A 14661-nucleotide genomic window follows, 5' to 3' on the forward strand; every position below is an offset into this window, starting at 1 on the left:
GGGGGGTGTAAATACCCCAGCAGAGAGAGAGGCTCCATCTTCCCAGGGAAACACAACCTGAGGACTGAGCCCCTTTTATCCAGGTGCCCCTGGGCCGCCCGTGGTGGAAGCTACAAGCATTGGCTGGGTTTCAAAACACCCTGGGCCCAATCAACCAGTGTAAATTGGTGCTACTCCACCCGCACCGGTGTTAAGATGCTGATTTAAACAAGCTGAGGACTTAGCTCTCAGCGTTTAATTTCCACCTGAGAGAGTCAGCTGTTTGCAGCGTTTCCCCTTCACTTCCCAGGTCCAGCAGACGTGTAGGACACCCCGATCCTGACCCCAGGACCTGCCCTGGAAGTGGCAGAAGGAGCATGAAGCACAGCTGGAAGATTTGTGTGTGCTATTGGGATCCCTCAGGACGAGGGGAGATGCTATAAGTGTTATTCACGTGCCCAGCTCAGCCGATGGGTATCACATACCCTCCCAGCCCAGGAAACAGGCCAAATTCTGCTTCTTGTTACACAAGGGTAAATCTAGAGCAAGTCCCTCCTGACTGCACCTCCTTCCAGGGATGGGCTGCTGAAGCATCCATGATTTGTTTAGTTTAGGGGGTGTAAAAAACATACCCGGATGGTTCAAAGGGAAGGTGACAGAACCGGACTGTGGCCAGGAAAGTCTCCGTTCTCCTGTCTTGGCTGGAGTTGTCTCCTGGCTGGGTGGGAGAGGGCAGACTGACCCCCCCAAACCTTGCAGGGAGAAGTGGCAGAAGGAACGTGAAGCGCAGCTGGAAGATTTGTGTGTGCTTTTGGGATCCCTCAGGACGAGGGGAGATGCTATAAGTGTTATTCACGTGCCCAGCTCAGCCGATGGGTATCACATACCCTCCCAGCCCAGGAAACAGGCCAAATTCTGCTTCTTGTTACACAAGGGTAAATCTAGAGCAAGTCCCTCCTGACTGCACCTCCTTCCAGGGATGGGCTGCTGAAGCATCCATGATTTGTTTAGTTTAGGGGGTGTAAAAAACATACCCGGATGGTTCAAAGGGAAGGTGACAGAACCGGACTGTGGCCAGGAAAGTCTCCGTTCTCCTGTCTTGGCTGGAGTTGTCTCCTGGCTGGGTGGGAGAGGGCAGACTGACCCCCCCAAACCTTGCAGGGGTGCAGGAGGGTCCCCGCTGCAGGACCCTGAGGGTGCTGAGCGGGTGCTCGGGTGCGTACATGGCTGGGATGGACACAGGCAGAGCTGGATCTTGGACCTAATGGGGCCAGCAATGATTAAAAGCAAGAAGTGAGGCAGGCACCTCCCCAGCCCGGTGGTGCTGCTCCTCTGGGGGGGTGCAAGAGCCCCCCGTCCCACCAGCTCTCCCGGGATGGTCCCGTCTCTGGGATCATGGTGGCTGGGACGTGCCAGCTGCTGCCAGCCACCTCCAGCCAATGTCAGCTGAAATACAACACACCTTCATTCTCCTCACCTTCTGCCCAGCTGCCGAGAGGCCGTTTCCAGCCGCACGGCGAGGGGCTGGGGCCGTGACTTTGGGCTCCTGTGTCAGCCCCAGGCTGTCACACGGCCAAGGGCGAGCGGGGCTGAGCTTCACCCCTCTGCTTCCCCCGGGCTGTGCATCCTTCCCACCTCCAGCCAATGTCAGCTGAAATACAACACACCTTCATTCTCCTCACCTTCTGCCCAGCTGCCGAGAGGCCGTTTCCAGCCGCACGGCGAGGGGCTGGGGCCGTGACTTTGGGCTCCTGTGTCAGCCCCAGGCTGTCACACGCCAGCTCTCCCGGGATGGTCCCGTCTCTGGGATCATGGTGGCTGGGACGTGCCAGCTGCTGCCAGCCACCTCCAGCCAATGTCAGCTGAAATACAACACACCTTCATTCTCCTCACCTTCTGCCCAGCTGCCGAGAGGCCGTTTCCAGCCGCACGGCGAGGGGCTGGGGCCGTGACTTTGGGCTCCTGTGTCAGCCCCAGGCTGTCACATGGCCAAGGGCGAGCGGGGCTGAGCTTCAGCCCTCTGCTTCCCCCGGGCTGTGCATCCTTCCTCCCTCCCCTTCCCTCCACGGGGCTTATTTAAGCTCCCAGGCTGTCCGAGGTGGGGAATCCCTCCCCAGACATTTATCTCCCCGGTGCCTGGCACGGCCGTCGCAGCCAGGACCTCTGCAGGGCAGAGAAATGCTGACTCTCACCCAAAGCCCTCGCACCCCCTCGCTCCCCCCAGCCTGGCTTTGTCCCCAGCTGCAGCCCAGGGTCCTGCATGACCCCCAGCCCGGACACCCCCCACCCCCCCAGGCTCTCAAAACACCCCAGTTCATGCAGCCTCAGCCAGCAAAGGGTCAAAAAGATCCCAGCCCTCCTTCCCCCCCCACCCCTTGATATAAATACCAGCCTACCAGTCGACACAGAGTACATACATCTTAAACAAACACTTGGCCGGGCTGTTTATCTCCACAGCCTTTAAACAAACTCTTTCAAAGGTTTCTGCTGATATGAGAGATTTACTGAAAACCATTCGCCCTTCTTAAAAGCCTCTCAGTTTATGCTGCTATGGGTGAAACGAATAGTGTTTTAGCCTGGAGTTTTCTGTCTTCTGACCGCGTGTTTATCCTAGGGGCCACTGCTAGCTTTGATACGAGAGCAGCACGGACACAAATCTTTACGAGGGAAAATATAAAATAAACCCAGAAACTCTGTGTGCGTGTGTGTGTGTGTGTGGCACGGGTGGAGGGGACTGGGCAGGGAGGAGTGAATGAGAAGTTTTGTCCCTGTTAGTGTCACCCTTGGCACCTCCAGCATCCCACCTTGTTATCCCGTGGCGTTCCTTATTCCCATGAAGTTTTTCATCCCTGCCATCGGTGTGGGGCTCCCTGAGATTGCAGATTTCCAGCAGCTCTCGGCATCACCAGCTCAGCACCTCCACGGGGCACGCCGCCCTCACGCCGATGGGCTCCCAGAGCAGGATTCATTAAACCTCTGGAAAAAAAAAATAATACACAAACGAGAGACATCAGAGTTGCTGCCAGAGCAGCGAGGACGTCAGTACGGCCCGAGGCACTTCATACCATCTCAGTGCGTTTTCAGCCCCATTTCACAGGTGGGGAACCTGAGGCTGAGGGAAATGATGTGCTCAAGGATGCTTGGGAAGTAAATGGGAGGAATTGGACCTGAGTTTAAATACTAGATGGCCCTGCTTCAAGTGAGGTTGATCTGCTGCTCTTGACTCTGCCATAAGAAGAAGAAAAGGGAGAGGACAGATTGGAAGTGCTTCTGGAGGAGCTGAACCATCCAGTGGGAAGAGCATTTTGCCCACCGTGCTGAGAAATCACACCTGGATTTTAACTGGAGCCTTTTGCATCTCACCCATGGCTTCGCAGTGATTGCTCCAGGTTCAACCAAACCCAAAGGTTCTCACACCATTGGGAGGATTTGTCACGATGGTTTGCAACGGGCAGAGCCCAGGCCTCCTGAGACCTGGCAGTGTCTCTAGAGATCACCCCAGGGTGGTTTCGTGCCTGGGAGCCCCTGGTCCTGCCCTCTCTGCAAGCAGCCAAAGAGCCCACGGGTGCAGGGAGGACGGTGTGTGGGGGCACAGGGATGTCCCCCAGGGTCCTGCCAGCGGGAAGGGCTGGAGCAGGAAGGCTGGATGCAGTGGGATGTGTTTGGAGACGCCTGGGGAAGGGGGGAAGCGGAGCTGGCAGCCCAGCAGGATCTGTCCTCGCTCGTACCTGGGGATACCCAGGGCAGCTGCTTCAGTGAGGCTTTTTCTACAGGCTTTGATGGGTTTTCTGGTGAAACCCAGGCTAATTTCACCAGAGCTGTGGGTTTGCCTAGCACTCCACAGCAAGGTAATTAGAAGATTTTGGCCCGGCTGTAATTACTGCTCATTGATGTAGTGCAGGAGAGGATGCAGCGAGGCATGACCTGGGCTCACGGCCCCAGGTACAGGGGGGACCTCGGCCACCCCTCACCATCCGTGAGGGCACCTACAGCACGGGGACTGCTCCACGGGGGGATGCAGAAGGTGCTCTGCCCCACAGAGCTGTCTCCAGAGCCCTGCCACGATGTCCCCGTGTGCTGGGCACACTCTGAAGAAAGATGGTCCCTGCCCCAAAGACCCTGCAATCTAGCGACAGGGTAAAACATTCCTCCTCCTTTTTCTTTTTTCAACCAGTTTACATTGTTTTCTGCAGTGTTTTCCAAGGAGGTGACCGAGCCTTCGATTTGTTTCTGCTGCAACGTGCCACGCAGAGGAGGAATCTGTTCCCTGGTTTCCAGCAGCCCAGGGCTTTGCAGCATTACGTGTCATTTCTTATTTACCCTCCTCCCTCGCTTATGACACACTCAGGTAGAGACCTGTTTGTTGTCAGTATGACACCCACGTTGGTAAACAAGGCGAGTTTACCCAGCCATCAATCAGGGGGTTATCGATAGCAGGCACAGCTTTCCAACAGCAGGAACAACCCCAGGGTGGGCGAGAGCCCGGAGCCGGCACAGGCGATGCTCTGCCATCCAACATCCTCGGGGGCTCTGCCCCACAGGGAGAGGATGAGGTTCTTGCACCACCAAAAACCAGCCACCCAGGATGCGTTACATCAGGTTACAATCAGGTCTAGGCTCCTAAAGGTTTTATTTTCTTTTATTGCCATATGATTTTTTTTTTTTCCTCCCCCGTGGCCCTCTAGCTCCCTGGATCTCCCAGGGTTTCAGCAGGCCGGTGGGAACAAAGCCACAGGACAGGTTTCAGAGTAAACACCGGCTGCCACGAGACTCCTGATAAAATTGCAACAGCTCTGGCCACCCAGCCACACTGGAGATAGGACCTCACTGCCCCGACGGGCCTGGGAAGCAGAAGGCAAATAAAGAAAACCCCAAGAAATTTATTGGGGACCCCCATTATTGCCCCGTGGCACGGGGTTTTCAGCCCATCTCGGAATATGCTGGAGCCTCACATGGGATTTGTGAATGCTGGCATTGATGGGGCTGCTTTTCCATCCCTCCTCCGGCCCCTCAGCTCCAGGCAGGAGAAACTCAGACGCTTCTGGGTCTCCGGCGAGGCCGAGGTCCGAGGCTGCCGGGTGGGAGGAGGATGAAGAAGACAGTTCCCAGATGTCTCCCTGCACCACCCCGCGCAGGGAGACGGGGAGAGCGGGTGATGTGGGGTTTCTCCAGGGTTTCAAGGCGGTTTGGTGTGCTCGGCGTTTAGGAGAAACCCGGCAAAAGAGCAAAGGTCAGGAGAGAAATGCTGGTATTTATTTATACAGGAGAGCTTTGTGAACAACATGTATTTGGGAGCCTTTCGAAACAACATAACTCGCCCTCCAGAGCTGCTAAACCAGTTTGGTAGCGACGCTCCTGCACACGGCGGGGCAGCCGGAGGGACGCTGCGGGAGAGGAAGGGCAGCCGGGAATGCAGACCCCCCCCAAGTCCCACAGCTCACCCCAAATCCCGGGGACAGGGCTCAGGGCATCCAGCCCTTCCCTGGGACACCCCCTGCCCCCCGTGTAGCCCCATCTCTGGGGGCTGGTTACCCCAGGCTGAGCACAGGCCTGATGCTGGGGTGAAGGGCGGGATGAGCTCAGCTCCAGATGGAAACCAAGGGGAAAACCCAAAGAGCTGCCCAGTCCCGACCTTCCCTGTGCTTGGGGAAACCTTGGAGCGTTGCCCCCCCTGGGCTTTTCAGACCCTGGATTTATGGCATTTGCTTTAATGGGTGTTTCTCCACAGGAACCCATAAGCCTGGGGTGCCCGGGATCCCTGGCTGTGCGCAGCCCCCAAATCAGTAGCCACTTTTGCAAACTCGTGGCCGCAAAGCGGAGCAGGCTCCGTGCAGTTGGTGCAAGTCTGAGAGCAGAGCCCAGCCAGGGGCCAGGTGGCAGCGGGGGCCCCCCGGCCCGTAACAGCCACCTCCCTTCAAATGGAAACTTTCCCTTATTTTATCGCCGTTTTACGGCTCCGGCGCAGATGAAGCCGGCGAAGCCCAGCTGGGCAGAGGGGGATCCAAGCGGGAGCCAGGCACGATGCTGCTGCCTCGGCTGGGGCCATGTGTCTGGCAGCCTGGAGGGGAGTCGTTCATTACAAAAAAGGGCTTTTTTCCAAAGCCCCTCACTCCTGGGTGGGTCCTGCGGGAGGATGGGATGTTGTGCCCGTCCTGATGGGTTCACCCGGCAGCGTTTTGGTGCTCACCATGGAGGCTGGACCATGGACCACCATGGACCATGGTGGTTGCTGCAGTGCCATCTGAGCATCAGCTCCTGGGCCATCCCCACTCCCTCTGCTGCTGGTCCTGGCTCCTGGGAAGGCAAACCCACACTGGTGGGGGCTCAGGGTGTTTCTGGGCACGGCATGAACCAACACAAGCTCTTAACGGCAGCGTGGTCAGTGGCCCTTCCTGAGCTGTGTCTATAAAAGCTCACATTTGCCCTCCCCATCCCATTTTTGGGGGGATCCTGCTTGCCGTATGAATGACCAACCCCTCCAACACCTCAGCCCCAACCAGGGCTTCAGAGGGAAAAAATAAATGGAGGCCAAAGCTTTGGCCCAAACCTGGTGAGTCTGACTTGGAAACGCTCCCGCAGCGCCGCTTGGGATCAGTAGCTCATTTTTTTGGACACCCCGACGGGCAGCTTGACCCCAAAGATCCCCAGCCCCTTCCACATCCCCCCCGGGCCCCTTTCCATCCCCTGTCCCCACCGTGGGCAGCAGCGCGGTGGCCACGAGGGTCCCCGCACGGAGCAGGAGGGAGCCCCGCTGCCGGCGAAACGTGGGTAGCACAGACGGGCCCTTGAGCATACGCCGAAGAGAAGACTTTTTGTTCACATGTGTTGGCTCGGCTCAAATAACTCATCGGGGACCCGGGCTGCAGGCTGGAAAGGGAAGAAACTCTCTCCAGATGAAAGGATGTCAGAAAATTGTATTTAGTCAACTGCGTGTGTGTGTTAGAAAGGGGCGGAGGGAGGAAGGGGCCGCGGAGGCTGTTACTGTGACTGACTTTCTGACTTCTTAACTTGTCAGCATATCCTAAAGTTAAAAATGCACATGCACACAGGACTGCAGCCAAAGAGGCTGTCTAGCCGCAAATCCAGATGTGGGGGCCACTGCGCAGCCAGCCAGCCCCGCTCTCCCTGAAACGACTTTCAGACTAAACAATTGTGACTTGGCTGTGAGAGGCAGCGCAATTCCAGATGCTGCTTTCCTTTCACGTTGTTTTAATTGGGCTGGCAGGCGCAAGGGCTCTTTCAGTGAGAGGAAAGCTTCCCCACGGGACCGCAATGTTTTGGCAAAGCTCCCACGCTGCTACCTTAAGAGAGGGAAGGAGAGGGAGAGGAGGGGAGGCAGGGAGGTGGTGGTGGGGAGAAAAATTGAGAGCGACTTTCCAAGGTGTTTACTGCTGCGAACGGCTGCCGCTCCGCGTTTTTATCTGCTGAAATTCTCACCTTTTTTTTTTTTTAAAGTTCAGTTTGTTTAATGTCACCCTGGAAAAAATAAAACACACCAGGACACGGGGCGATGGGGACTTGTCCCCTTGCAGCCCGGAGCGTGAGCCGCTGGCACGGCCAGGCAGTGCCCTGGGAAGGGGGTACCAAGCTCTGGGCTTGACCAGGGCAGCAGCTGAGAGCCACGGCGGGTGTCGGTGGTGGCCATCCTCAGGGATGCCTCCCCATCCCTTCCCAGATGTTGACGGTCACAACAGCTGGACAGAGCCAGGGGGTTGCCCTTCACCTTGCAGCAGCAGAGCGGGAAGCGATACGGGCTGTTAAAATCTCCTCCAGAGTGATGTAGGTGCTGACACCCAGACCCTGCTCCAAGGGGAAAACCCCAATTTTGGGTGGTGAACACCCTCCTTTTGTCCTGCCCAAACTCCCCATGCCATCTGGTAAAAATGGGTTAAACCAACCCATTTTGGTACCCCTCCTTGCCATCCATGCTGCTCCCCTATTTATCCCCTTTCTCCCGCAGCACCCCCCCGGGAGAGGGAAGCAGGGCTTTGTCCTCGCAGGGTTAAACCCGCCCGGTCCTTCCTCCGTGGGGTGAGACCCCAAATGCTCTTTTAACTGCCTTGAAGTGGTGTGTGGTGTGGTGTGGTGTGGTGTGCCGGCCGCTGCCAGCGCCTGAGTCAACAGCACAATTTTAGCCTGGGCCGGGCTCCTCTCCCGAAGCCAGGCTGAGCCAAGGGAGGCACAGCCGACGCCGAGATGGGATTTTAAGGTGGAGTCTGGAAAAAAAACCACCCGGGAGCCCCACGGGGAGCAGGGGAAGGCGAGAGGGGACGTGGAGCCGCAGAGCCATCCCCACCGGAGCAGCCGCGGGGCTGGGGTATCGTGGCTGCCGGCAGCACCCGGCCTCTTGCAGAACTCACCGAGCGGCAAAAATATGGCTTGGCTGTTTTTGTGGGGATGCTAAAATCTCCGGGAATGCTGCCCGGCCGTGGGGAAGGGGTTGGCAACTCTGTGCCCTTCGGTGGTGCCACTGGGACGGCTGCCCCGCGGCCCGGCGGGCACTGCCCTCACCACCGTCCCCCGGCTCGCTTGGCTTAAAATTGGGAGGTCAGAATTCCTGCTGGATGCTGTCTTTGGGATTCGGGAAAGGCCGGTCATCGGCCTCCTCCGTCCAGCGCTTCCAGGAGCGACAGGTACTTCCGATTCATGAAATGCGAGGCGAAAAAATAGACGCTTTTGGGGTCGGGGGGCTCTGACAACACAAACAGAGAGAGGAACTGAAACTGCTGTCCCAAACCCAGCCCGGCTTCTGGGCCAAGTGCGCTGGGAATGTTAAAAAATAATCAGGAAGGTTTTCTAGACAGGAAAAAAAAAAAAAGTCCCAAACACATCCTTAGCCTGCGCCCTTACAAGTCCCTTAACTCTTTTTTCCCCCCTCTAAATGGGGAGGGAAATAGTGTGTTTTTTTGCTTTGGTTTGTTTGGGGGGGTTGTTTGTTTTGTTTGTTTTAAAACTTTGGCCTCATTAATTTCCAAAAAAAATTTCCCCCCAATAAAAGGAAAACATGGAAAGAAAAACAAACTATTAGAAAAGAGAGGAGGGAGGAAATGTTATTTAAAAGGTTACCAGACCACATCATTTTCCAATGATATTATATACTCCCTGCAGTATCCAAAATATATATGGGCCTTAGGCCAAGAATGTAAAAAAAAAAAGGAGAAGAAGAAGAAGAAAAAAAAGAAAAAAAAACACCCAGCGTAGACACAACATCTGGACAGAGGCTGAACAAAACCTCCATTTATCACACTTAATCCTGCAATGAAGCAGTCAACAGTTTACTTCTGTTTTGCTAATTTAGCTGCTTTCATGCTTCCGAGGTGGAAAAGCCAAAGTAAAAGCTTTGAATTAAGCGTCACTTTGTGAAGCTACTTCTCCTTTTTCTCTTTTTCATAAAACTTTCTCCTCCGTTCTTTTTTTTAATCCTGTGCTTTTATTAATTCCACCTTCCCTGCCCCCTCCTGAATTTTTTTTTGCCTTTTATATATATATATATTTGCCTTTTTTGCTAGGATCGGTTAGAAAATCTGGTGGCACAGCCCATAGGGACAAACCCGGCGGCTGCCTGTGCCCACAGAGAGGGGGGCAAACCCATTGAATCCTGCCCCCCCGGTTCCACCCAGACACACACAAACTCCAACGGGTTTGGTGCCTGGACCAGCTCTGGTGCTGGTGGGATTTGTGCCTCCCCAGTTCCCCCAAAGTCAGGAACTGGCTGAGCTGCCCAAACCCAGATGGGGGTGCCCGGAGCAGCCCCCCAGGGTGGAAGAGTCTGAGCTGAGCAGCTCATATGGCCCATGAGAGGTGTGTGTAGAAACCTGCTCTCACCTAGAAACCACCTCTGAGGGGGGGTTTTGATGGAAAATCAGTTTTCTCCCACACCAATAGGGCTGGTGAGGGCTTCTGTGGGTGAAATGTGCCTTTTTCCCCAGGAATCGGTCAGCTTCTCACTGAAAACCAAATCATACCGGAGCCAGGGTCCCCCCTTCCCTTCCAAAAAGGCAGTGCCCACCCTGGGGAATTGGGAGACGGGGCTCTGGCTGCGTCCCCCCTTCTCTCCTCCCGCCGCCGCGTTTGGGGGTAGCACTGACCCTGATTTCCCTTCTCCCCTGAAAAAAAAGCACATGGTTTCAGTAGAGAAAACCCCCATTTCCTGACCTACTGCGGTGCAAAGATGAGTCCGTACATCTGTCTGCCTGCTCTCTTCCACACCCGCAGCTCCTACCATTAATTAATGGCAGATTAACAGAGGCAGATTGTGCTGTCCTCGGAGAAGAGACTCTTCCTTCCAAGGAGCTATAAAGTACCTGACACCCTGTTTGGGGGCTGGCGATGATAACGACAACCGCAGCATCAAACCACAGCATCAACCACAGCACAGCTCCCTCTCCCCAGGAGCTCCGGGCTCCAGGGGATTCTTCTTCAGCTGCTGAAATAGGGATTTGTGAGCCCAAATTCAGGCTCTCGAGTTGGAAAAAAACGTCACCCCCCCAAAGCTGTGTCACCCAAAGTGGTTTGGGGCTCTCAGAGAGGAGGTCGGTTTGTCTCAGCCCAATGGTTCATTAAAGTTAAGGAGCAAACCCCAGTTTCTGTTTGAAACGTGGATGTTTCCATCCCTGGGACAGCATTTTGCCAGGCTCAGCCTTTGCAGGAGAGGAGGGTAACCCCCCTGGGAATCCAGCCAGGCCAGGGTATTTGCACATATTTAGTAAACACAGTTATTTGTCTGCTCTTGTAGCTTCTTCACATTATTTTTGTTGTGTCAAGAACGAAAAGAGACAACAAATATCCATCCTCAGAGGCTTAATTAATATTTGTTAAGACCAAAATAGCCCACATCTCAGGAACTGCAGGGTGTCCGGTCTGTTTCGAGCTGAGCGTTATCAGGCAGCGCTCGGGGCAGCTGGGGAATTGGGGTTATTTTGGGGGCTCTCGGGTTCTCTGCTATTGTTATATCCGAGGTATCGCCAGCGTTTCCCTCACTTGATGTGGTTTCGTGTGTGTGTCAAAGGCTGGCTTGTCTCTGTAGACACTACTTATTACTGTTTTATAAACTGGAAGAATAATGAAGTAACCAACCATCTGAGTGCTTTAAGATCTGCAAAGAAAAAGCCTTGTGGGGTGCGAAATGCGGAAATATTAATAGCTTATCCAGAGCAGCTGGCTGGCCCTGCGTGCCGGTGTTCAGCGGTGACACGGGCTGCATACCTTGTCTAACAGACACATCAATACCAGATCAGATAAGGAACAGCACATTCAGGCTGTCTAGAGCAAAACAAAACACATAAATAAATAAATTAATAATGCACCTAGCTTTGAAAAAGAGGAGTGGAAAATCGCGGGCACGCACGATGCTGTTACGGGCTCCAGCCCCGGTTCAATGGACTAATTCTATGAAAACAAGCTTCGGTCTGAAACGGAGCAACAAGTCACCCTTCATCCTCTGAGTTAGTAAAAACCATGGCCCCCCCGTGCCTTTTTGGGGCAGACGTGCCCGATGCAGACCCGGTGTCCACAGATACTCAGTACTTTATACATAAGTGTGGGGCCTGTAATATTAATGCAATGAGTTTTCTCTGTCCACAGGACGGCGAAGAAATACCAGTTAAGCTGTTTGAAATGGGAGTTACCAGTGACAACAGCCAGACCTTTCTTTCTGGAGGAGTCAGTCTCTGTTCTCAGGGTGGCAAACTCCCTCCCACACGTCGTGTTTAGTCCCCACTTCTTATTTCTGGACCCCAGCGGGAGGTAAATTGGGCTGTGCCAGTCAGTGTGGCTCGGCTTCCCGTGGTCCGTGGTGGGCTCATGCCACCAACGTGTCACCCCCTGCATGAAACCACCCTCCCCACAACCCCCCCCAGCTCCTGCCTCCTTCAGAGCGTGGCTACATCCATCTGCTTTGGGTGCAAAGGGCAAAATCTGCTCGGAGGCCTTTGGGCTCCTGGAACAGCTCCCTTAAAACCCACTGAACAATATCGAAGTGTCACAGAACGAGCCCTGATTTGCTGCTCTTGGACCTGCCCGGGAGCTGGAAGAACAGGCCTTTCCCATTGTGCTCCTCCATCCCGGCAAACTTTTGCAAGGCTTTGAGCTATTTCCCAGCAGGGATTTTTTTTCCCATCCCTTTCCAGAAGTTTGTCTTAGCTGGAAGCAGGAGAGCCATACTGCTGGGCAAAACCTGTTCCCTCCCGTTCCCTGCCTGGTTCCACCAGCTGTAGATGTTGGAGGATCCTTCACCACAACTCAGCTCGCGCATCTCAGCATCCTGCCACCAGCTGAGCAACTGTAAATTCAGCTGATAATAAATAACCACATTATTTTTTCTGCATTAAAAGATGGGATCTGGGGGTTTGCACGTGTTTGCCACCCGGGACACGGCCGGAGCAGAGACCCCCCGGCCCCGCTGCGCCCGCGGTCCCCGAGGCCCCCGCCGTCCCCCCGGCGTGACGTAACCCCCGCTGCATTCCCACGGCTCCCCAGCTCACAGACAGACTATTTCCACCCGAGCACGTCGCCGCGGGGTCAGCCGTTCATGTTTACTGTAGGGGAAGGAGGCCGCTGCAAACATTCCTCCTGGGTGCCTGGCCCCGGGCGGGAGCTCTCCCACCCCCTCGGGCAGCCCCCCTGCCCTGGGAAAAGCTGCCGAAAGCAGCGCCCGGCTCTGCCCGCCTGGTGCAGGTGCAGCCGGTGGGGAAAGGGACCCAGAGAGCATTTCAGAGACCCTTTTGTTGCAGTGAGGTTGGGGGGCTTCAGGGTCGGACCTCTGAGCCTTCGGATGGAGGGTCAGGCCACGCCATCCCCTTCCTACGATGGAGCGGGTTGTGTTTCCCCAGGGGCACAGCCACACCAGGAGCTCAGCGCCCATCCTTTTGTATCCTCAGTGCTAGGCAGGGGGCTATGGCCCCCAGTTTCCTGGTAAATTCCCTCCCGGGGGCTTTCTTCCCCCTCGGTACCTCCTGCCCCAGCATGGTTAATAAATTATATCAAGTCCAGCAAGTGCTGTGAGCTGCGGCACTGCTGCCCGGCCAGCGGCACCCCTTCCCAGGGGTGGCAAAGCCCCCCTGCAGCTTTCCAACAGGGAACCCCCCCCACATCTGGTAGGAGCCACCGTCCATCCCCGTCGAGGCTCAGAGGAGCTGCCGAGGGAGGGCAGGGCGGACAGGAGAGGTCAGTGGGGAGAGCAAACCTCCTGCCTCGTGCTCCGGCTGCGGCACAAAGACCCCACTCCCACCCACCTTCGCTCCTCCCCATCTCCTGGTTTCCGTGCCAGGGTTTTTGGAGTGTATTTTGGGACCTTTGGGGAGTGAGTTTGGCCCTGCTTGGGAGAGAGGATCATCCCTGAGCCAGGCTGGGAGCAGGGCTCCTCGGGCTGGTGCAAAAGGGATGCTCAATTGACATCTGCTCCCCCCTGACACGCAGAATAAACAGCCCAGTTCCCAAACCCACCCGTTCCCCTCCACGCACAAAAAGCACCGACGGTCCAGAAAGAGGGTCTGTCAAGTTACAGCAAAAATAATCCCCCTGCTCTGCCGGGGAGCTCCTCTGGCTGTGCTGGGACGGGAATCGCTTCCCCTCCTGCTCAGCCAGGGCTCCGGGTGGGAGCGGGACCCCCGGAGCCGCCCGCGCTGCGGGGCTGGTATTTACAGAGCAGCGCGGGGCTGCTGGGGCGAAGGCTGAGCAAACAGGCTGCGGGAGCATCCCCCGCCCCGCAGAGCCTGCGGACTCATCGGAACAAAGGAAACCTTGGCAGAGGGGGAAAGGGGACAAAGAGCCGCCGAGCGCTTTTTCCCAAGGCCACCTGTGGCAGGGACGGAGCTGGGGGGGACACGCTGAGACCCAGTCACGGGTGGGCTTGGGGCCACCTTCCCCCCCGGCAGCCCGGTGACACGGGGGGGAGTCAGCAGCCCTTGGCTGAGCCGGGTCTGGGGAGATGCTGGGTGAGGAGAAGGCACACGGAGTGGGGGGAAACGGGGAGCGAATTTCTCCATGTGCCTAGTTTTTTCCTGGATCCCCCCTTCCCTGGCTGTGCCAGGCTGTGCCAGGCTGTGTGGACACACCACTCCCTCCCCTCTGGCCCCCCTTATCAACCCTCTCAGCTGGGGGAGACACCCCCAAGCCCAGGCACCAGCCCCTCGTCTCATCCAGCAACCCCCCCGAAGAGCCCGAGCAGGGTGTACCCCGGCTCCTCGGCTACACCCCCACGGACACCAAGAAACCCCAGTTTTGCTGCTTTCTGCGAAGAAGAAGTAAAGAAGAGACCCCCTGGCTCAGACAGTTTTGCTGTATCAAATGTTTTGGCCCAAAGGGAGAACTTGCAGCCAGACAAACTCCTCCACCAGAGCATCCCCCGACAAACACCTCCTTCACCCCGGGCTGCGAATCTGGCCAAGGCACCAGCTTTACCTCCGCGTCTGCTGATGCTTTAAAGCAGCCTCTTTAAGGTTGTTGTCTCATGCAGTTTTCTTTTTTCGTATTTAATATTAATAGTAATGAGTGTGGCAGTAAGATAATAAGCTTCAGTCAGATTAGAAGGGGGTCGGCTCTTATCTGTGACTGCTGAAGACGCATGTCTTTCACCTGCTCCTTTAATATCCCCCATCTTTCATTCCTACCGCCGAGCCCCCTCCCACTGTCCTAGAACAAAAGGGGTATTATTGTCCGGGGTCTTTTCAGGCTGGAGCCAGG

General features: G+C 55.9%; 1 long non-coding RNA gene across 1 annotated transcript in view; it reads right to left on the reverse strand.

Moving 5' to 3' along the window:
• Window positions 1–2874: 2874 nt before the first annotated feature.
• LOC106894824 overlaps window positions 2875–14661 on the reverse strand; it is an 82731-nt gene continuing 70944 nt past the window's right edge. The window contains exon 3 of the long non-coding RNA XR_001413316.1: window positions 2875–2955. This is a non-coding gene — a long non-coding RNA (uncharacterized LOC106894824). The remainder of the gene's footprint in view (window positions 2956–14661) is intronic.

The sequence above is a fragment of the Calidris pugnax genome, unplaced genomic scaffold (assembly GCF_001431845.1).
Source record: "Calidris pugnax isolate Ruff unplaced genomic scaffold, ASM143184v1 scaffold245, whole genome shotgun sequence".
In the NCBI taxonomy this organism is placed as follows: domain Eukaryota; kingdom Metazoa; phylum Chordata; class Aves; order Charadriiformes; family Scolopacidae; genus Calidris; species Calidris pugnax.